Below are 24,466 nucleotides of genomic sequence, written 5' to 3'. Positions count from 1 at the left end.
CACAGACCCTTTCTAGCTTGAGAAGCAGGGATCTTTCTCAGAGCCTTGTAGCTTTTGCTGAAAAATATTCCAGGTTAAACAGAATTTACGTGAGGCATATTGTTAGAATGGAAATTTGTTTACAGTAATGCCCTGATCATTTATTATTTGAGCTACGGTCTTTTAATTGCCTTTTTTTTTAGAGCATGCTCCTTCTATTATGAACAGCATTTTTTATACATGGCTGATTGAACATGATCCACACCTCAGAGCTTTACTTGGGAGTTGCACGCTGACATTTGACTTATTTCTTTATCGTCCTTGGCAAACAGTCACATTTACCATCATTTAGCAAATTTTTAAATGTGAAATCCAGTTGTTTTAATACAAATCTATGCAATTTGGAATTTGGCGTAAGGATGAAAGATTTCCCCTCGCAGATTTTTGCATGCTTATGTTACCACAACTAAAACGATATCTCACCCAAAGTATGAAAATTTTTTCATATACTCACCCTCATGTTGTTGCAAACCCATATGACTTAGCAAGAAAGCCGTACAAGTTTGGACAACATGAGGGTGAGTAAACGATGACAGATTTTTATTTGAAATCTGTTAAGACCACAGATAGTAGAGTGATTCTTTTGACAGGCTACAGCCTTCATTTGAGCTCCTTTGACCACCGACAGTCAATGAGATTAAGTGTCACATTATACTGCTGCCAAGATTTTATGGACACAGCTGACCTTGGCAGCCTTCTTCCCCGCGTCCCTCTGAGAGAACTGACTGTTTCCCATAGGACACGGGCTAAAGGGAGAGAAGGAATGAATAACCAGAGCTCTATCAGTTCTTCTCAAGGACTACCATCAGACGAGTGTGAAGTGACACTCTCAACATGTGCTGTTTTTCCTCCTTTAGTGCATAACTGACAGAAGTTTCTCTGCTCTTGCATTCCTCAGGAGTGCTTCAGAAATGCATGTGATTCTTATTATGAGGCACCGTATTAAGGGATAATGTACAGTCAGCAGCTCATTACAAAATGACCCAGATGGCGTAATCAAGACCACAATATGAAGTATAGGTGTCTTTATTTAGTTTATTTTGTGGTTACGACCTGCTGACTGTACATTATCCTGCTTATTACATGGCCACTTACCAAATAAATAAGTTATATTGTTTTATTATATGAGAAAAAAGAGTGGTACAAGAGCATACCCCTGATTTAGTGAATATGGCTTTGAGTCTGTACCATGTTCAGTATCACACAGTGGCCATTATAAAAAAAAAATACTTACGTGACACTAGTATGATTGACCAATCAGAGCCATGTATTCAATGTAATCAGTCTTGTTAATGTCTGTTGCTGATAGAGAGTACTTTGTGGTGAAGCAGATTTGTCTGTGGTGCTTTCTGATATTGTTATGAGTGCTGAGAGGGCTTGTTGTTGTGGATTGCAATTTGGTGACGAAAAGTGGTATAGTTTATATTTGGTAATATCTAAGTAGTTTGTATGCCGTGATATTTTGCTGATTAATTCTGTTGCTGCGTGAGCTGCTTTTGTTTTGGTGGATCGGTGGAACAATGCCTCACCCTATGTAAATATGCTACATGAATCTGCCAATCAGCTCTCCTTCTCCTCCGGCAGCGTGCAGATTTGGTTTCAGTAAAAGGTGAAGTGCAGTTTAGGAAGATGAAGTGTGTAATTTCTATGCCAGTGGCATCACATGGTGTAATCTGTTTGTTTGAGAGTCCTAACTTGACAACACTGCACCAGTGACGTGAGTTTGGAATGGGACTACCTGTTTTGTCTGAACCAAGAAGGCTTATAAATACCAGGAAAAAAGCTATCCGTAAATGTTCCCATCAAGCTCAATGCCAGTTGCTTGTCTGGTGCAGGACCCCCCCCAGAAGTGTATGATTTTAAAAAAGTGCTATCTTTGCTTATTGGCATTGGCAACCAGTTTTCTTGAGCCAATCACCTGAGCTGTGTTATTGATTCTGGAGCTGCACAAAAATTATCTCTAAAATTATCACCTTCACATGCACAGCGTTACACTCTTACTTTCACTAAGGCTGCATTTATTTGATCAATACTAACTGCTCTTTATTTATATATATTTTTTTTTAATATTAAATATTTTTTGATGGTAAAGCTGAATTTTCAGCATCATTGCTCCAGTCTTCAGTGTCACATGTTTCTTCAGAAATCATTCTAATATGCTGATTTGATACTTAATAAACATTTCTTATTATTGTCAATGCAATGTTGTGCTTAATATTTTTGTGGAAATTGTGATACTTGCCTTTTTTAAATTTATAGGATTATTTGGAGAATGGAAAATTCAAAAGAAAATAATTTATTAGATTTTTTTTTTTGGGGGGTCATAAATGTCTTTACTGTAACTTTGGATCAATTCAATGCATCCTTGTTAAATAAAAGTATTAATTTCTTAAAGAAAACCCCAAACCTTTGAATAGAAGTGTATAACTAACTGTAATCGTGGGAAGTCGTGGCCTAATGGTTAGAGAGTCGGACTCGTAATCCAAAGGTTGTGTTCGAGTCTCGGGCCGGCAGGGATTGTAGGTGGGGGAGTGAATGTCCAGCGCTCTCTCCACCCTCAATACCACGACTGAGGTGCCCTTGAGGAAGGCACCGAACCCCCAACTGCTCCCCGGGCGCCGCAGCATAAATGGCTGCCCACTGCTCCGTGTGTGTGTGTGTGTGTGTGTGTGTGTGTGTGTGTGTGTGTGTGTGTGTTCACTGCTGTGTGTGTGCACTTTGGATGGGTTAAATGCAGAGCACGAATTCCGAGTATGGGTCACCATACTTGGCCGTATGTCACTTCACTTTCACTGTCACTTAATCACCTATGAACTTCCCTAATAACTATTCTGAGCTTTATTGAATTTTTCTTGGAAAATTGTAAGTGTTACAATGAAATAAACAAAAAAATATATATAAATTAATTATCAAATAGTCTCATTCAGGGATAAATATAATTGAAATCCATTCTCTTTCGAGCCTAGATTTGATAATTAAATGTGAAAAAGGAGCACAAATTACAACCAAAGAGAGTGAGAAAGAGAAGGTTAGTAACATTAGAATGAGAATGTCTAATACAGTAAGAAGAGAGTGGGACATTTTTAGATATTAGCAAGTGTTACTGTGATATTTTTACTCCGCATGACCAAAGCGGCATGACCAAGCGGCCTACTAGAGACCTGCTGTTAATGCCTCTATATCAGTCCTCCTGACCTACTCTCGTAAGGCAGCCAAGTGTGTTTGGGGAAGTGTGCGTTAGTGAAAATGCGGGTAGAGTTCGCATGAAAGAGCTTCAGCTATCACGGCCTGTGCTGTCTCTCTGTCAGCTCAAATAGTGGCAGACGTGTCTCTGACATAGTTATGTGTTTCCGAATCTCAGCTTGATCAAATCTCTGCGTGGCCTTGTCAGTGCAATCTGAGCGTCACATGTTGTTCTGTCTTGACCTGTATGTGCTTGAATCTCTGAGGTCTTACCTGGATGTAACCATGCAACCCAGTTCATTATTGGTTTTATAGATGATTCATAAAAGGTGGTAATCTCTCAGCAGTAAAACTATACACTTACCAGAAAGCCAGATCGTAAAATGAAAAGAGCATGAATAGAAGAGTATGAATAACTTTCTGGTGAGTTAATATAATGTCGAAATCCGTGCTTGGAAAATCTAACCTCATTTGCTTTTGGTTCACTCGTCCAATGTTGTTGCTTCCCGGTGTGCCAAGCATTCTGCTCTGTTCCCTGTGCGGTGGACTGGGGGAAGAATGAGAGGATGGAGATCAGGATGCAGGTTTATGGTCTTCCTCCCAGCTCTCGGTTTATTAATTAATTACAAGGTTTTACTAGCTCAGCATCTGCTGAAGTTGAAGGTCAATGAGAATGTAGAGATGGTGACAGTACCGTTTTAATTTGTCTGAGAAAGAGTGATCAAGATGAAGAGAGAAAAGAGTTGTGATCCATTTTAGTGAATTGATTCGGACAGTTTGTGTGAATAAACATGCCCAAAATGACTCCTTTTTAGTTTTTAAATGCTGCCCTTTGTCACTGTTGTTTAAATGGGTGTTTTCTAGTTTTATTAATTGTGTGTGGCATATTTGCAGCTGTTATAAAGTTTAATTTGATCATTGATATTCTTATTGTTTTACCTCTCTAAACCGATGCAATCTATTTAGCTGTTTTCATTATTTTCAAAAAGGGTTGCTTGACTATCGTTTGAGACTTTATCTTCTTGAGCTGCAAGCTTCTCTCATAATTCAAAGCAGGTTTCACAGCACTGGGTGTAACATTGTACTCTGTATATCCAGCTCTAAGAGTGAACTCCTTGCTCTTCAGCGAGCACAGAAAATCATTTGATCGTGTTATGACATGCCTGGAACAGCTGTCATAAATGCAAGGAGAGACATAATTGCATCCCAGCTGTTTTTCCCTCTGACGCGTCCAGCACTGAGGTGAAGGAGAGGCAAATTTTCCTGGATCCCTATAAGAAACTATTGAAGTTTGTTCAGATTGACACCTTTTATATAAGTTATTAATTGATGCTTGTTTTGTCAGGTATAAGGGCAGAGCCGGCGCCAGGTCACCTCCATCGGGGGGGCATTTAAATTTCTAGGGGGGGTACAAATCACGTTGTGTGTGTGTGTGTGTGTGTCTGTGGGGTCTGTGTACGTGTCGTACACGGTCTGTGTCTGTGCCGTTCAGCAAACCTAGTAATTTACTGTATAGCCAAAACTTAATGGTTTCACAATGAAAAGGTTCTTCTTTTATCCTGAGCTTCTTGTGTATGCAGCATCATAAGTGCGCTCGCAGGGTAAATTGAGTGCATTTTTACTTGTGGGTTATTGTGATGTTTTATCAGCTGTTTGGACTCTCATTCTGACGGCACCCATTCGCTGCAGAGGATCCATTGGTGAACAAGTGAAGTAAATTTGTCAAAACCTGTTCCAATGAAAGAACAAACTCATCTACATACTGAGTTGCCTGAGGGTGAGTAAGTTTTCAGGAAATTACAATTTTTGGTGAACTATTCCTTTACAGTACACACAATGTACTTATTCTCTTAAAGAGTTCATGACAAAAGTGGCATTGCTCCATCCTTTCTGTTGTCATATTTGGCTCAGAGATGCCATTGTAACATTTCTACTATCGCGTGCTTCTTAATCGTGTGTGTGTTCTGAAATGGATCACTCTCACCCTCCAGTGGCACCAATTATGGTGCACAGAAACTAATCAGCTCCTCTGCGATTAAACCCAGACATGCACATACACACACCATTGTGTGTCTAAATGAGATAAAGACAGCTACTGTGGTTTGAAAGTGGAGATCGCTCATGGATTTGTGCTCCCTCCTCCTGGATGTGGGATAGAATTTCAAAGCAGGTCTGTTAGAGTTCATACGATGGCTCTTCATCAGATTCATGCCTAAGGCTTTCCTTAATATGGATAAGTTGTCATTGTGTTTTGCATTCATTTTCATTGCTAAATCTTCATGTTTCTTATGTGTGATGCTGGGGATGAAGTGATATTACCGTAAAAAAGTCTGTACAATAAGCTGATAATTATTTATATACCTAATAAATATATAGACGTTCTCAATTGATAGAACTTGTGAATGACAGATGTTCATTATGTTTGAAACTGCATCTCTGTGCGTAGTTTCAATGGTGGCATATTTGTAGGTTACCTACTATTGTAGTGGGCTAAATCTGAGAGATGATGTGTGATAATGCCTCATACCACCATTCAGTGTCTACCAGTGTACAGAGCTGCAGCATTTCTGGGAAAGGCCAACAGCCTGCAGAGAGATCGATATGCATGAGGTATCTTCTCATGCTTGCTCTCCCACCCGGAGGGAAAAACAGGAAGAGATCCCTGTTGGTTATGGAATCTTTGCATTTGAATTGTTTCTCTGAAAAACTGAAACGTTCTGCTGGTGTCCATTAGCGGCTCTTCCCGTCTGTACATGCTGGCTGGTTTCTTTATAACATTACTTCAGCCTCCGGTTACGGTTCTATTTTTGTGTAGGAGGAAATGGCTGCAACCAATTTTGTTCCTGCTTTGTCTTGTTTCTCCACAAGCTCCACCATTCTTTCTTCTTGCTGTGTTTTCCTGCAATGTTCTAATGTAGAAGCGATTGTCTCTTGTATATCCTGATTGTCTGATGCTATTTTCATCAGTGGCCACGCAAACACCACCCGGGTTTGTTAAAGCTCAGGGAAGGTGGGGCGACCGTCTTGATGTCCATGTGGCCCAGTTTAGGATACTCTATGTAGAAAAGACATGTGGTCATGGGAGTTGAGCCACTCAAAGCATAACTCTCCCATAAAAGACAAGCACACAGAGAGGCTTTTGTGTGAGATTTGTTGGAGGTCGTAGTGGGTGGTGGTTGAGTCATGTTTTTGAGTGTGTATGTTCATCTGTGTCACTGGCCAGAGCAATTTTGGAGTCTAAATGGACCCCGTTCTTTCCTTGCTACTGCATGTGGGTCTCATATGTGACTATTTCACACTCTTTACAAGAGTCACATAATGTGCTTTGTTGGTGGTTAATATAAGATACTTGTATTCTCAGCAAAAGCAGGAATAGCCACATCTAAGGTGCGGCCACCATTTACTGTTCAGCACTTTTTTTGCCAAATGCATACATGTTTATGTAAAAGTAATAGTGATTATTGCCTTACAAAATGCTGCTAATGAGTTATTCTGCCCTCTGGTTTGTCATAGAGTGTCCCATCTAAGAATGTGCTTAGCCTTTTTAATTATTTAATGACAGAATTCCTCAAAGGTGCACCGCCTGAAGTCTTAAAGCACAGTTTATATATAGTCTCATGTAAACTGCTTTTGGGATTGCTCAAAATTCTTGATTCTGGCACTTGCTTCCTAAAATGTCATTGATTGTAATAACAGCAGATTGCCTCAGAATCTCTTTATTCGTTCTCTTGAACCTACTGAGTCACACCAGACCTTGCAGAGAGGTGGTAGAAGAAGTCTGCCTCCAACCATTTGCATGACCCAGTTGTTGCAGTGCTCTGTTTTCTCTCTTGTGAGCTGCTTGAGTTCTAATTACCACCACTAGCTATGATGCTCAAGAGCGTTTTCTTGAATGGGTGATGGTAATTCTTCTCTGGGGCTTCAGAGAGAGTTTGCAGTGGCTTTCACTGTTAAACACCCATCACATATCAAAGCCATAGTATGGCCTCTGGTCCATTCCTTCTGCGAGTCCTACTGACCTAATAATGACTCTCAGCCTCCGCTGTGTCCGTCCACACCACCAACTGCTCACTAGCTCTGTCAGGTTAATTATTTCAATTCCAAACGTAGCCCTGGAGGCCGGAGAGACAGGTGAAACCCTAAAGCCCTTGGCGGTGCAGTCATAGGCTGTCAGCAAGCTCCCTCCTTTCCTCATTTAATCTGTGTCTGTCCGGAGGGCAAGCGGACCTCCTTCTTTACAGCTCTGACTTTGAAATGAGAGCTGTAGGGATAGAGATGTGCACACAGATGCACATACATTAATAAAACAAATACACATGATAGCTGTCTGCTTCGACTGCAAAAGAAATGGAACATGACCTGATGTAAGCTTCTGCGGCTATGTGTATTTAATTACCAGTTACCTATTTTTGTTTTAATTTCAGTGTGAAATGAAAATGATTCATCCGTGCATGTTTTATGTTTTTTTCACCTCCTTTTTATAATTAACCCCCCCCCCCTCTCTTTATTAAAACTGACCTCAAGCTTGAAGGTCTGCCTCCATCCAGTCAACAACCGATGGATAGAACCAAGTCTTACAGCTTAGATTTTTTGATAATCACTGGAATGTTATGTATGGGAAAGAAAAAAAAACATTTATCCCTATTTCTATTAATTAAACCGTCAGTCTATAGAATGGTTTTGGTATTTTCTTTTCATTAGTAAGGTATTACGAACCCACATGTATTACCAAATCTCCTGAGAAAATGTGAGTATTTTACGTTTTGGCATATTTGCGGCAAAGTTTTGAGTCATAGGAAAAGGTATGATGTTAAAAAAAAAAGCATGAAGTTCCACCCTTACACTTAACTGTCAGTGGGGCATAAGTAACGAATGAGAATGCACGAATTCATGCAAATTTGCCATTAATTCGTAAATGTAAAATAGATTTGGGGGGAAACAAAATTGCTGTGAAAGTGTGTTGGGTATTACCTTTAAGTAAACGAATACTACTTTTGAAAAAGATGCACAACAGACTACAGTCATATCAGTAGCCAACTGAAAAGCATTGCGAGAAAGTGATACTGCACCCACACTTCTAGCAGATAACTGACATATCATTATTTAAGTAGTTACAGTCAAGTTATTATTACATTGCAGCTTCTTCAAGTCAGCAGTCAATAGGTGCGGTCACATTCAGCAAAATGTCACGGTCAAAATTGAGTCATTTCAGTATATTCACAAAAGCAGTGGGAGTTTTTGAATTATAGACTCATATAGGGCCACTGGATTTGAACGGATAATTGATTTTTGCATTTAGAGTAAAAAATATTTAATCTAAATGTGAAAAAAAAACCTCTCATTTGAAGTCAGAAACGTAATGAAAAGCAGAATTTAACTAAATATGCTGTCACTACTTTCAGTTGTAACATGACAACTCTCTGAAAATTTTAACATGGTAGTGGATATGACAATGTTAATGTATTTGGTCTTGGCGGTATAGATCTGCTTCGTCTGCTGAATTGCTGCTGCTGCTGTTACAGAACCAATACATACGCTGATACAATGCTGTGAGTTTTTAAGACATACCGCTGCTGCACAAATAGCATATATAATAACCTGTAGTAGATCTATACAGGTGGAGCTGGGGAGGGTGGGGGGTTTCAGAGGAACTCTAAAGCTGTGAAATGATCTAGTGAATGCTAAAAAGCGTTTTAAACGTAAAGCACCAAGCTAATTGGCTGCGTATGCAACATGAACCAATCAGCTTGTGCCAAGTAGATTAATGCTGTGATGAATATCATCACTTTGCGTTAATGACCCATCAGCCTGCGCCATCTAGAGCAGGGGTAGGCAACGTCGGTCCTGGAGTGCCGATGTCCTGCTGAGTTTAGCTCCAACCCTGAAAAAACCTCACCTGCCTGTAGCCCTAGTAATGCTTCGGTCCAGGCAGGTTTTTAAGCCCGTAAGTCACGACTTCAAACAACGACTCACGACTTTATAGCATTCCAGGCAAGTCACGCCAAACTGCCTGAGCACAAGGAATTGTGCCAAAAGGTGCTTACTCCTTGCTTCTTTGAGGGAAACGGAGGAGGAAAAACGATGCATAAGGCAAGAGAAGCTGTTATACCTTTTATTTTACGTTATACACAGTGTACCACGTATAAACACCGCATCTGTAGGGGCTGCCATTGTTGTTTCGCGGGCTATGTGATGTCAAAGCGTGGAACTGGGAGTACATCGATCTAGTACGAGTTCCCGGGTGGGAAGTCACGGGTTTGACTGCCGTTTCAGAGCACTTTCACGGGTAGAAGGTTGGAAAAACACGGGTTGCCTGGAACGCAGCATGATTCTGAAGACCTTGATTAGCTTGTTCAGGTGTGTTTGATTAGGGTTGGAGCTAAACTCTACAGGACAGCAGCACTCCAGGACCGACGTTGCCTACCCCTGATCTAGAGTTTCATGACTGAACTTGGCATTTATTTAATCCTTTTTGTTACATCAAAAGCATTGTGCACAATTTAACATTACATTAAAGATTTAATGTAGCAGTGCACTTCTACTCATTGAAAATAGCTTGTTCTGTCAAAAGCATAGGTTTGTTGTTCTCTTTTTCTGAATGAAACTGGCCTAAATGGCACAAGCTCCTTCCACTAGTGTGTTTGTCTAAACGGAGCTGCAGTATTGGGTCAGTGTGTGTGGTCACATCTTGCTTTGATGCTGTGTGACAGCTCGGTTTCTCCTCTCTGATGCCCTGCAACAGTGTACTTCAAATCTGCATTACATGCATGCTGCTCTGCACTATACTCTCTCTCACTCACCTGTTCATCATGCACAAAGGGAAGTGTATCGGTTTTCGTCTGCATGGACAGAAGGATGTGGAGTACAGTAATTGGGTCACTGGCATGAAATGACGACCAGTGACAGCAGTGTCCTGCAGTGCGACATGCTATACTTCCTATGCAACATATATATTCTTAAACGTGTCCAATAACGACATGCCGCTTTTTTGTCTTCAACAATACAACATTTAATTATTTATTTATTTTTTCTTTGGTTGGTTGTTCATTTAAATGATTGCAAATTTATTTTCATCCTAAATGTAGTTTTCATCCTTATTTTCATCCTTTCATTATTTGTGTTTGGCTTTGTCAAGCTGTTAAGCTTAAAATGCTAGAGGTTTCTCATTTGAGAATGAATGTCTGTTACATAAATACACTGAGTAATTTATGCACCCGAAACAACATATTAAATAAGTGTTTAACTTGTAAATACTGCTGTTAACTTTTAAACACATGGTGTAATAGATTGCACATGTTGTGTGCTATTCTTTAGAGATCTGATATTAATTATAAAAATGTGTGAAAATCAGTTATAAAAAAAGTCAAGCTGATTATCATCCGTTTCTATCTAAATTGTTCTAAATAACATTTTACTAATTAAAATTTGAAATGCATTCTTTCAAATTAATTTGTCACTAGTGTTGTCACGATACTGGAATTTCTAACTTCGATACCTTGAAAATATCGATATTCGATACCATTTTCGATACCATGGAGAAAAAAACTGCCACAATATTAAGGGGGTAATTTTTTTAATTTAAAGATAAATGTAACAAGTCGAGAACATGCGGTATATTTTACATGAACAAAAAAATGTCTTGAGGTACTGCATTTGTTGATTTATTAATCTTAGTTAAATGTTAATTGAAACTAACGTTTACTAATACATGTACTAATTAAAATCCAAAGTTCTATTTGTTGATATTCTCATTTGCTTCATAACCAAAATATTTCCAGATATAGGGCCCTATGAAATCCGTTTTATTTTTCCCCAAATTCAGTTTTATTTTTTTCTACATTCAATTTTTTCCATTTTAATTTTTCTGGACTCTTTTTTTTTTTTAATGGTCAAATTAAATGCTATTAATCTAAAAGCATGTCTAATTAATTAAAATCATGAAAATTATACAATTTAACATTTAATTTATTAAAAGTGTAACAAAAATGACACGTTTAGGGCTGTATGAAATGTTAAATTTTTTTCTCACCTTATGTTTTATTGTTACCAAATTCTGTGTTTTAGCATGTCTAATTATTTGAATGCATACAAACAATTTTTATTTATTCTTACAGTAGCCTTATGAAATGTGTTTTCCCCCTCAGAAATTCTGTGTTATGTATTTAAATTTTACTGGATATCAGATGAAGAATGATTTATATTTGAATTAATGAAAATTAAACATTTACATTTTTGGCAAATGAAGGGGATTTACTATTAAAATAAAAATATTTTGTGATTATTTCTTTTTAAAAAAATTAACAGTAGTAGTAAGTAGTAGTATTATGTACTACATTCTACTAAATAATAGTAATATAGCCTATTTCTGGCACACGGTCTTTAATAGGCTGAGTTAAACCGAACTTTTATTTTGACGGGTTGCCGTGAATACTTTTATAGTTCTGTGTGTGTATGATATGACGCTAGTTTTACTCAAATTAAATGGTAAAATGCTCGTAAAGTGCCTTTCAGATCAGTTCTGGAGATATTGTTGATGTATTTATGTCCTCATTGAGACGGCAGACGCTGAAATCACCGCGAGCGCCACATAAACACAACCGCACGTGCAGCACATTCACACAGAGACGCGCAGAACATGCAGGATTCATATTTACGGTAAATCGACTTTTGCAGCTTAATATTTACAGATACTAGTCCATATCGCGATTTGATTTAAGTGTAATGACCTACTTTTGATTAATTCATCCAAACTTTGACAAATTCCGTGACATTCCGCGTTAAACTGTAAATTCCGTGTTTATGACTGGATTCTGTGCGCGTTCTCTGCATCGCGGAGATCATAGATCCCTACAGATAGCGCTCCTGCTGTGTTCTTTAACAACCAGAGCAGTCATCTTTCTATTCACTTCACTTTTGCTATTTAACCAGAGCGAAGGAGACGAGCGCGGTCACGTGTGGTGCTTGTCCACGCGCCTTTGGAGAGAAGTGAAAGTGACAGCTCGGCTAGTATCGGTGTATCCATACTTCGGGAAATTAATATTGGTACCGTTCAGATATTTCAGTATCGATATTTATCGAAAGATCGATATTTTTGACAACACTATTTGTCACAAATTCATCTTTCAGTATACATAGAATTTTATTTAATATTATGTGTTTCTCTGCTTTTAATCAGAAACCAACCCCATGCCAACATCTGCTTCTTGTGATCTCATAGATTCTTTAACGTTATGACTTGATCAATCAGTTGCTTTCAGTTTAATTGACATTTTATTCCATCAAAGCTTTTACCAACTACTGTGCTTGCATTGTGTGCATTAAGCATTAAATGAATCTTGAAACATTTTGATCAGCTCAGGTTCTGTCATGACCAGTAGAGCCATGTTGCATTAAACAACCTTTTTTTTTTGTGGTCATATCAACTTGCTAATGAACCGTGGCCACATTAATCATAGTTTTAGAGAAACAACACTGCATTGTCACATCAGGTACAACAGGTGCATAATGCATTCATAACCTGCAGATCTGATGGCTAAAGTTTACTGATTTGTAGCTCTCCTTTTCTATCTAAATGTATAATGGGCCATTCACAACTTGAATTAATTAGTCTTTTCTGTTCCACAGATTGATTGAGGACCTTTTCCATTCAGAAATCAGCTTGGCACTGCCACAGAACCAAAGGTAAGCTTTCTCTAGCATTAAAACCGTGGATGATTTGCCAAAATTCCTTTACATTTTATAAATATAGGTGATGTGTATAATGTTTAGATATTGAAATCTCAGGTGATGGACTGCTGTGTATATATATTAAAATTTTTCAAATAGAGAATAACTACGTAGTTTTAGTGTCATATAGGTTGAGTTCCCTGAAAAAAACACCCCATATATTGGTTGATTTCCCTGAAAATTGTGAACTATTTTAATTTCATTTGATGACGTTCTTGGTGCACTTGACATGATCTCATCCCACGTGCGTGACTGGCTTTTTTCTCTAAACAATCCATAATACTTTTTAATAACACTCTGAATATTTCCATAGACGTGTGATGTGTGTTTTGAAAGGAACATAATGTCTGTGGACATACCCAACCCTTAAATCCTCCTCAAATAATCTCAAATAACGCTGCTTTAAGCCTCGGATCCTCCCGTTCGCTCGCCGCAGAGCCTGTCTGCATTGGTAATTCCATTTGAAAAGTGAAAGCATGTGGGGATGTATGGAAACAGTAGACCCAGTCTCTCCTCCAGGACTCTGATGTTCCTGAATTACATCCCTGTGTGTCGTCTGCCCTGTTATCAGGTCTGAGACCTGCCGCCTGCTGTACACAAATAGCATATAGTGTCTGTGTCCAGCACACGTGTGCACACAGACACAGTATCATTAACCCCTCGAACCCCACCTGGAGGAAACCTCAGTGCTGCTTCCTTCCATCCACCCTCTCAGTTAGTGCCTCTTCATGTCTCGTCTCAGACAAGACATGCTCTGCATGCTCTGCGCTAATGAGAGGGGACAGTGGGAGAGGCCATCAGGCCCCTGGGGCCCCACCACTGCGAGAGCAAAGACTTCACAGACTCAAGTTTCCTTGAACAATAATTATACAAAGTGTCGTTTCCCTCATCAGTGAGGTGCAGGAAAAGAGTGTAGGAGTTTTCTCTCTGCGTTAAGTGTCTAGAACAGTTGTCTGAGGAACACGATGTCATGTACCTAGTGGAAATTTTGTAAAATTGTCTGACATGGTTAAACTTTCCATAATGTAAAGAGATACTATGTGTTTTTTTAGTAGTTACATGATTCACTGGTTAAGGGCGTCAAGGGAGAATGAAATCAATGTAAGTAGCCTTGAAGAAAAGCTGAGATGTTTTTAGTTCCCCAGATGCTAAAGAAGCAGTTTTCCACACAGTCTGTGCAAAGGTGTTGCGTTTCTAATGTTTTTGGTTTAGATGGAAATAGAATCTGAAAGTATGTGCTGCTCCCGGGCAGCCGCTCTGTCCCACTGTGAGCTGTTTTTGGAGTCTCTAGTAACTCTTGACTTGAGCTGCTACCTAAAGCCAGCATGACCCAGTCCCATGGATTTTATATGGCACTTTCCATAATACGGTTAGAGATTGTTTTTGTTTTTTAAAGCAGTAAATGCATGAATTCTTTGGCATGCCACCTTAGATATTTCAGATAAAATGTTTAATATTGAAATCACATCTAATTGTCTGGTCATAAAATTTGTGTGTATATATATATACATACATACACACACACACACGCACAGTATATATATATATATACAGTGTATTTTGTTTCATTATTATTACATAATTTACTGTAAATAAGTTACTGTAAAAAAATAAAAATAAAAAATCTTTAATTGATGGAAAATGTAAGAATTATAAATTCCCCGATAATAAACCAGCATTTGTTTTCAAACTAACTTGTCTCTACTAAGTACATTTTGAATACGAAAACGGTTACTTTCAACCCTGTTAACCATTGTAGAGTATTTTATTTCTGTTTAATATTTGTTATAAATGAATAACATTGTTCAAATCATTGTTTCATGGCCTATATTTGGTAACAGGGTTGCAAAAATGGCGAACATCATATAAAATAAAGAGATAGACAAACATTTTCTAAAATGTAATTACCTATGTCACGGATCTATTGTTGAAAATGAATTTCTATTCTGTACTCTTGTCGTGGATAGTGGCATGTATGTGGAACTAAAGCCTAACACAATAGACTAGGATCACTGGGCTAAATTGTAGTCAGTCTATCCAAATGTCTCATTTTCAAGGGCTGGTTTGTGTGTCTGCCTCCTATGCAGCCCTCTAGAAAGGGTTTGATAGTTTTGATTCTATTCATAACATGTACAAACCAGGATCTTGTTTTTGTTTGGAAGAATGGCCTTTGGCTGACTCATGAGCTCTTTCAAATGTAGATCCTGAAGTGGTGTTGACCTTAGCAGACTTATTCTACTGAATTCTGTTCCACCTTGCCCTTTCAGCACCAAACAGACTGACTGCTCTGATTGTACTGGTTTCATGAAGATAAGAAAAGAGCAAGTGGGTACAGGAAGTGATGGAATGATGTCAGAGCACCTACAGGAAAGCATGTAATGGAGGAGTGCAATGTGCTTTTATCTACCCATTCAATGTGTTACCACATCGATATAACTTGTTTTATTTTATTACATTGTATTATTGTTCAAACGGCTGGGTGATAAAATAGTTTAATGCTTTTGAAAGAAGTCTCTTGTGCTCACTAAGGCTGCATTCATTTGATCAAAAAAATGTGTCCAGTAAAAAAAAGGAATATTGTGAAATATTAGTACAATAAAATGTAATTTTTACCCGTGGAAAAGCTGAATTTTTAGCAGCTATTACTCCAGTCTTCATTGATCATTCAGAAATCATCTAATATGCTGATTTGCTGCTCAAACACATTTCTTATTATTATCAATGTTGAAAACAGTTGTGCTGCTTAATGTTCAGTGATTTCGGGATTCTTTGATGAAAAAGTTTAAAAGAACAGTATTTATATAATATTTTATAAATGTCTATACTGCTAAACAAATTTAATGCATCTTTGCCAAATAAAAGTATAAATTTCTCTTAAAAAATCTTACTGACCCCAAATTTTTGAGTGGTGTCTGATTTTTTTTTAGACCTCTTACATCTATAGATTTACATTGATATATAACGACTTCTGGATGCTTTGTTGCTGCAACTCACAGCCCTCTACATCCCTCAACACTACTAAATAGGTTTAGTGTAGCATGGCAAGTGATCTACATTTGAAAACCGTTCCGACCAGCTCTAGGCCATGTTTGCATGAACTCAAATTAGGCTCATCTTTGCCATTGATGAACTGCAGGTCATTGTGATGTGTACACAGCCTGGCCCATGTTCAAAGCTTGTGGGTTTGCTTGAAAAGAGAATGGGCAACAGTATTGATTCATTATGTCTCTGTGGATGAACACAAACCCCCCTGCTGTGTGTAAATGCGGCCTCAGCTGGACTGTCCTGTACCAGATTCGTCATCTTTGATTCCATTCACTGTCTACTGCAGAAACCCCTCTTTCTCCTTACTCATTAAATTTAATGGTAGCATCAGCAAGACTGCCTTTGATCTGTCTCTACTGTCACTGAATAAGGGCCCCTCATTTCCCTAAGTGCCCCGAGGCAGAAAGTGTTGCCCCCTTTTATCCCAGCTAGAGTTTATGCCTTGGCTATACATTTAACCTCTGAGATACGGCTGTGATATTAGTGAGACTTGGCTGATATGGCTTTAGTACACTCTTAAAAAATAAGGTTCTTTATTGGCATCTGTGAAGAACCTTTACGTTCATGGAATCTTTCAAATGCACATAAGGTTCTTTAGTGGAAAAAGATTCTTTAGATTATTTAATTGTTCTCCACACGAAGCAAAAATGGTTCTTTTGAGAACTTTTCACTGAACGGTTCTTTGCGAAACCTAGAATGGTTCTTCGATTGGGTCGATTGGAAAGCTGGAGCATCTGTGCTGGTTGCAACGTCTGGGGAATCACCAATGTGTGTCGTTGGCAGACACCACACCCTTCTGTGCCTAAAGATGTGTAAAGTGGCATCTAGACCTGAGTGTAGGCCTTTTATGTCTTGCGTAATGCTCAAGAATTTAATTTGCATTTAATATTTCAATTTGCATCCTTGCTGCAAATCTTACTTTGTGCTTTTGGATATGGTTTTTAGCAAGTAATGATCAATCAGGTGAGTTGAACTGAATTGAGATCACTTGTGCATCTATCAGGATTACAGAATGGCTAATTTGTTAATTTGGAGTTGGTTTTGGATCCTCTGCTCTGCATCTAATTGGCAGAGCCGTGTGTGAAGACTCTCTCCCATTGTGTGTGTTGCCAAGCCCACGCAGGGAGTCTTCATGCACGTCTCTACAGCACTCAGTTGTGCGTGAATGATGACATTAGTGATGCTTTGTCACTCTATTTCAGGATGTTAGGACCTTTCAATCCTTCTTTTTCTTCCACATCTTTTCTCTTCCATCCTCCTCTAAACCCTGTGCTTTCTCGCTAATGTGAATTGACCACGTGATTGACGAGACAAATGGCTGGAATACTTGGCCTAGCTTTGGTTCCAGTGTTTAATTTGGTCACGGACGGACAGGCAGCTGTTCTAAAGCCAGACACCATCAACTATCCCCAGTCTAGTGGATTCCCATATTTAGTATTTTCACTATTTGTTTTCCAATATATTTACTTATTTGAATAAAGCAGGACAGTTACCTTTTTCTCTTAAATAAGGGTGGATTTAGCTGTGAGTAGCCTATTGATTACTGTAGTTTTTGGCTATGGGTTTTTTGGTCCAGAGGTGAAAAGATGTCTCACTTGGGTAAGATTTTCATGCATAAAAACATCCATCCACTGTATTTAAGTAAATATTCACTGAATGCAGCAGATCAGTATAAACAAACAGCAATGTGGTGGATCATAAATTAATAGATACATGAATATGAATGTAGAATATGGGCTAAAAAATTAAATGTGCATATAAAACTAATTTATAAAAAAAAATATTATATATAAAATGAGTTATATTGCACATCAGAAAATAATACATATTATATTATAATATATATATATATATACACTCACTGGCTACTTTATTAGGTACACCTTGATGGTACCGGGTTGGACCTTCAGAACTGCCTTAATTCTTCATGGCATAGATTCAACAAGGTGTTGGAAAACATTCCTCAGAGCTTTTGGTCCATATTGGCATGATAACATCACGCAGTTGCTGCAGATTTGTCGGCTGCACATCCATGATGCGAATCTCCCGTTCCACCACATCCCAAAGGTGCTCTATTGGATTGAGATCTGGTGATTGTGGAGGCCATTTGAGTAAAGTGAACTCATTGTCATGAGCTTTGTGACATGGTGCATTATCCTGCTGGAAGTAGCCATCAGAAGATGGGTATACTGTAGTCATAAAGGGATGGACATGGTCAGCAACAATGCTCAGGTAGGCTGTGGCATTTAAACGATGCTCAATTGGTACTAAGGAGCCCAAAGTGTACCAAGAAAATATCCCCCACACCATTACACCACCACCACCACCAGCCGCTCGTGTTGACGCTGCGGCATTGTGCTCCCCATATAGGTGCTGTTTTATGTTTGTAATGTTCTTAATATTGACTATCATCGTATCACAAACAAATGCTAGCACTTATTAGAGTCGCCAGAATCTGCTGCAGATCGGCCAGAGCTACACAGACGATTATTATAACTTGGAAACATTACCGCAAGAGATCCATAGATCACCGGGACTATCGCTGATTCCCATCTACGAAGGGAGACGGCGCATGGAGCGGAAGCAGAAGAGGGGAAAACGAGCAGGTCTACTAGCGAGACTAAAAGCTGCCCATATAAAACCCCTCTCCCTAGTGTCTTTCTTGTGAAAACTAGATCACTTACCAAAAAAATAGACGAGCTTCGACTGGAAATTGCCACACAAAACAACAAAGGATTGCTGTCATCTGTGTTGTCATATATCAGTTATTGTGTGGATAACGTCACTGTTGACAAAAAGATTAGAGTGTATCCAAATGAGAAACCATGGATGGACAATGAAGTTAAACAGTTGATCAGGGCGAGGGACACAGCATTTAAATCGGGAGATCTCACTGTTTATACAGCTGCCAATGCTTACCTTGCAGAGGAACTTAACAGTTTCTTTGCACGGTTTGAAAAAGACAATAATCAATTCCCAGTTCATTTCAAATTGACGGGACATTCACAGCCCCTTGTACTACAAACACATGAGGTACGGAGGGCACTTAATAACATCTACATGGGTTTGCAAGGACGTGCGCTACAGGCCTGCGCTGACCAATTGGCAGAGGTGTTCACAAACATTTTTAACCTTTCTCTTTCCTTGTGTATAGTTCCCACATGCCTGAAATCCAACTTCATGCTTTAGGATTAACACCTTTCACCTCCAATTGGTTATTGGACTTTCTTACCAACCGCCCTCAGTCAGTGCGGCTGGAATCATTATTGTATTGCTATGATAATTATCACATATGTTTATATATGTTTTGTCAACTATTTATACTGTTTTTATTTTTAAATGCACCTCGGGGTTGTCACGAGAGGAATTTCGTTGTGTGCACAATGACAATAAAGTACTTGAACTTGAATTTATGGAGACATGGCAAACGATTTTTTTAATCTCTCTTTAGCTTCTGTTTGAAAGGATCATCCTCTTTTCGTTGTTTTGTCATCTTTTCCTGGCAAGTGAACCAATTGTATGAGCTCCCACCCAAACAAAGCAACTTGATGGACATTTATCATCTGTAAAATATTATAGATCTATTGTCTTTGAAACCAAATTATAGCCTAATGTCAAATATAAGCCTGGTTTCTGTTGGTTGCGTGTGGAGATGTTGTTAAGTAATTTGCATGTGCGTTTGTGACTTCACGAGGTTGGACCATCCTCTCTCATGAGCCTCGCAGAGGCGTTTGACCAGGGAGAGTGTTGGATGGCGCTTTGTTTGTCCTGGTCAGGGATGTGGAAATGGCAGAAGCACGGCAGACTGAATAAAGACACGTCTCCTACTATTAACTCACAAGGTTATTTTAGTACAGACTGGAAATCTGCAGTGGCATCAAGTTGGGAAACATTGACTATAGTTTCACAATAATGAGAGCAATGAGAGGGAACTGCATGGAGGATTTAGTGTTCTTCACTCCAGGAAAGGAGCACTCAAATTCTTGCTTTTATGTGTAGCAAATAGTGCCATCTATGCAAGTCTGCAGCCAATTTAAACCTGCAACTTGTTAAAGAGTCAAAGTCCTGGACCAAATTAATTGACACATGGTTTTCTTTATGCCTTCCTCGTGAAAGCGTGGACATCAAAGATTTCTGCTTTGTACTGCAACTTTTGCAGTTAGCGTGAAGACACTTTAACATGCATTGTGTGACAAATTGACTGATTGATTTGTGCACATTCTTCCAGCTCCGCTATCTGTAGTGTCACTACACGGTTGTGTGTTGAGCTCTAGATGTTGCTTTGTGATTGGATGACTGAGTTCTGGAGGTAATAAACAATGGAGACTTTGTGGCGCCACTGAGATATTATTTGACTCAAATTTTATAAACATTTAATCCAGTGCATTCCTTGGGAAAGAAAACTCTCCACATTATCAAAGAGGATATGTTTTATACTTAATCCTGATTAACATACTGAGTGAATGTATGATCAAAGAGTTTAGTTGATTTGGCGATTAATTTTGATCACAAAAATTGTGTACACATGAATGAAAACCCATGAAAGTGGCTTTCTTCCTGTTTTGATGAATTTCCCATTGAAACAGGCTGTTTGGAAAAGGCATGTTGAATGCCCTTTCTTTATTTATTTATTAAAAACATTAATTGATCAGTTATTATGAACAGTAATGATTTGCTAGTTAGTCCGAAGCAACTGATTATAGTGGGAGGCATTTGATTGGACACAAATTTGTTTATGCCTGTTAGTACGTGTCATTAATATTTTCTGAAATAGAAATTGTTGCTACATTTTAGGTGAGTGTATATAAGAAAGAGCTAATTTGATCAACTTTAATGTGTAAACTAGCATATAGTTGACCTCAAAACAAGCAAACTTTGATTTCATGGGGTCTTTTAAAACATGCTCATATTTAGTAGCCATGAAAAAATCACAAACCCTTTGAACTGTTTTCCAGAATTAGCTTGAGAGTCCTCAGTGTACTTCTGCCCATTTGAATCAAACATTTAAAGGAAAAGTGTGGTCCAGTGATGGATGTGTGATGGGTGTAGCCCAGACAGGTGTGAGACAGAACTGACTTTAGCTCTGAAAGGTCATGTAGACAGGCTGCTGTTTATTACACAGGGCTGGTACATTATACAGCAATTGAACAGGGCTGGTAGGACACAGCAAGTAGACCGCATGGTTACGTAACAGCATGAGTGTGCCTTCAGTGCCGCCCTGAGCAGTGGCCAGTTTTATGTACCTCATCTGTCTTCACACAGTGTTTTTCCAGTGACATTTTTATTCTGGCTGTTATTTTAGTATTTTGTTGAACAAATCATTTCCATCCCTGAATTCTTTGACCAGTCATAAGGCCTCTAGAATAAGACAGTCCTGTCTGCTAAAACCAGCTGCCTCTGATTAGCAGTAGGAGATGGCGAATCATTGGTTCGTCAATATTTGTTTGTGTCTTTGGTAGTGCTGGGCGATATACCGGTTCAAACGGTAAACTGGTTTGAATCAAGCAAACGGGATTAATTTTTTTGAAAACCAGAATAGAGGTACAAGCGCCTAAGCAACATACACAGCATTGTTAATTGAGAGGAGATCCCTGTTAACTGCATACACTAATGACTAATGGTTGGGAAACTTTTAGAATTGAATCCACAATTGAAGCCAGTAAAAATGGTTGTACACTTGGTCCATATCCAGATTTGAGCTTTATGCCCTGGATGAGTGCAATTAAAATCACTCTGCAGGACTAGATTTTGCAGTTCTTTCCTGAACACCAATTTCCTCTTCAAGACTCTCGATAACCATTCAGTCAGGGTAGAGTTGATTTGATTGGATTTTAGTGGTAACTTTCATGGGAATCCGTTTTACGTCCGTAATAATCCATTTCAGAATGAAATGGAATATTAAATGTGAAAAAACTGAAGGATTGTTTTACTCATCAGGAATTTATTGGATCATGAAAAGTGGATGTTCCACACCAGAATGGAGCTAGATCTGAATGAAAAGTCTTTTGAGGAGGCTTTTTCAGAAGGCCATGGAGACTGAAAGTCAGATTCATCCTTTGATTTTCTTTCTTCAAGTCTTTAAATGTGAGTAGGCCTAAATACATTTGGATGACAAGTTGAAGCTTTATTAGTAACTGATTTTTTTTTTTTTTTTTTTTTAACAAAGATACAGGACTGTGTGGAAGATCATCATATGTTACTAAAGACTCACTGCAGTTAGGTATCTAGCGTGTCATTGGGACTTGGACTGGAATGTAGCGCTCACAGGAATGAGGCATCAAATGTAAACTTTTACTGAGAGCGAAAAAGCGGAAATAACCATCCAGGCCTCGTGCAGTAAATGGAAAGGCAATCATGACTTTGTTTGTCAGACCTGTTCAATAGGACATATTCCATCAGTCTTTGGCGAAATGCTCCCACTGGATAAGTCTTAAACATTTCCAGCACACATCCTCAACTGAATTCTTGCTGTTTTTTTCTTTTCAGTCTCTTCTTTCACATTTTCAGTCTGTTTTTCCCCCCGAGCACAACGTGGCACTCAGTCACACGCATACTTTTGTGTTTTTCAGTTTCTCTTGGAGATAAATGGCTGCTTTAATAACGTTTAAGGATCTCCGTGCCATAGCAGTGCAGTGGGATCAGTGGGAATACGGCCTATGATCGCTCCCATATGTAGGGATCGTGCCAGAAACAGTGGCATTGGCCGAGCACCAGCATCCCTGCACCTCAGTCTGCCTGTTGTATGTGGTCTCTGACAACCTGTGCTGACTCTAATAAGATGAATTATGTTAGACAGGACCATCTGTAGAGCAGGAGACTGATTTGCACACTGCCAGGACACCGTGTGTCATGCGCTTTATGCAACTTATCATTTGAAAGCTGTTACGTCTGGTTTCATTTGTTCAGATTTTGTTTACCTACATACTTATTAATAATTCCATAAACATCCAGTTCATAGATACAGGGAGTTGAAAAAACTCTTCTATTGTGAGCATGTTTTAAGTGAATTGCATTCTGATATTTTATGGTACATAAAGTAAAATATGTCAGGATGATACAATAGTCAGAATAAAGGAGGAAAATTCTCATTAAAAGAATTATTGAAAAGAAAACCTTTTCATAGTAGTCTGGTGGTAAAAAGGATTGAACCACGACTTATTAATATTTAAAGAACCTTTATCCACTAAATCAAAGTCATGTGGTGCGACCAATGAACAAATTAAAACAGAAGATTGGTATATAGAGGACCCCTTGCAGACCCTCATGACTGTATATATTTCTATATAACTTTAATAAATGTAATAATAGCAATAACAACAACAATAATAATAATGTAATTATTTCAGTTTTAGTTTTGTAGTTTTCATAATTGTAGTACTTTGACTTAAATGTATTTATTTCAGTTACATTTCAAGGATTTGTTTCACACAATGACAGTCTGAGAACCAAACCAAATATACATATATATACATTTTGTCCACTGTCATGTAAGGCAAGGCAAGTTTATTTATTTAGCACATTTCATACACAGTGGTAATTCAAAGTGCTTTACATAATAATCGATATGAAATAATATAATCACAACAATAAAAACAATGGAATTAAAAATAATAATAATGATAATAATCACAACAATAAAAACAAGGAATTTCAAAAACAAAAGTGAAAGAACCTTCCAAAACACCTAACTATTCCACTACTCCCCCCCCCCCCCCCTACTTACTTTAACCATCATAAACCACACAAATAGAACTCAGAGGTCCTACTTTCAACTGATTAACCAACAAACTTGTCTTTCTTTGCCCACATTCTCTTTACCATCACAACACTTACTTTAACCTTCTGTTTAAACTTTTAAAATGATATAAAAATTGATTTAAAATGAATTTAAAACAGTTAAGGATAGAAAATTATTATACATAAAAAGCAGTGCAATCAGTTGGGACGTAGCACAGTGCTCATTCAACAAATGCACAGCTAAACAGATGAGTTTTGAGTCTGGATTTAAATGTGGCTAATGTTTTAGCACATCTGATCTCTTCTGGAAGCTGATTCTTGGTATTTCTAACTGACTCGATCCTAATGATTTGATCCTGTATACGAAGTGTAAGGAAAATTAATCTACTTCATGGTTACGCCATGTGATACTTTTATATTAAATTTATCAAATTCTTTTCCCCTTGAAAATGGTATGTAGGTTTTTCAAAACCATATGTAATTTGGCACATGTGACTAATGTCCTGTTCTTTATATGGACAATTTTATATGTCATTGACCCTGCTAAGAGTTCATTTGCAAAAACCGATAACTCCAAACTGCACTTGGGTGGTTTTGATTAAGTAATAATAACTTAAACAAATACAGGTAATTTACAAAATTAAACTTCATTGAAAGTTCTGTATGTTTTTTTTTAAATATATTAAAAGTTTGTTTTATAGCAAAAGTAGATAACGCCAACAGTCCTTTTTTGCCA

General features: G+C 38.3%; 1 protein-coding gene across 2 annotated transcripts in view; it reads left to right on the top strand.

The window, feature by feature from the left end:
* LOC306877129 (ras-associated and pleckstrin homology domains-containing protein 1-like) overlaps positions 1-24,466 on the top strand; it is a 66,118-nt gene that overhangs the window by 5,764 nt on the left and 35,888 nt on the right. For both annotated transcript variants that reach the window (XM_079428661.1, XM_079428662.1), the window contains exon 2: positions 12,847-12,903. The gene's annotated coding sequence lies outside the window, so the exon portion shown is untranslated. The remainder of the gene's footprint in view (positions 1-12,846; positions 12,904-24,466) is intronic.

This window comes from Barbus barbus (genome assembly GCF_936440315.1).
Source record: "Barbus barbus genome assembly, chromosome: 11".
Taxonomy (NCBI): Eukaryota; Metazoa; Chordata; class Actinopteri; order Cypriniformes; family Cyprinidae; genus Barbus; species Barbus barbus.
The sequence above is the reverse complement of the archived record's forward strand: the minus strand, read 5'-3'. Positions and strand labels throughout refer to the sequence as shown.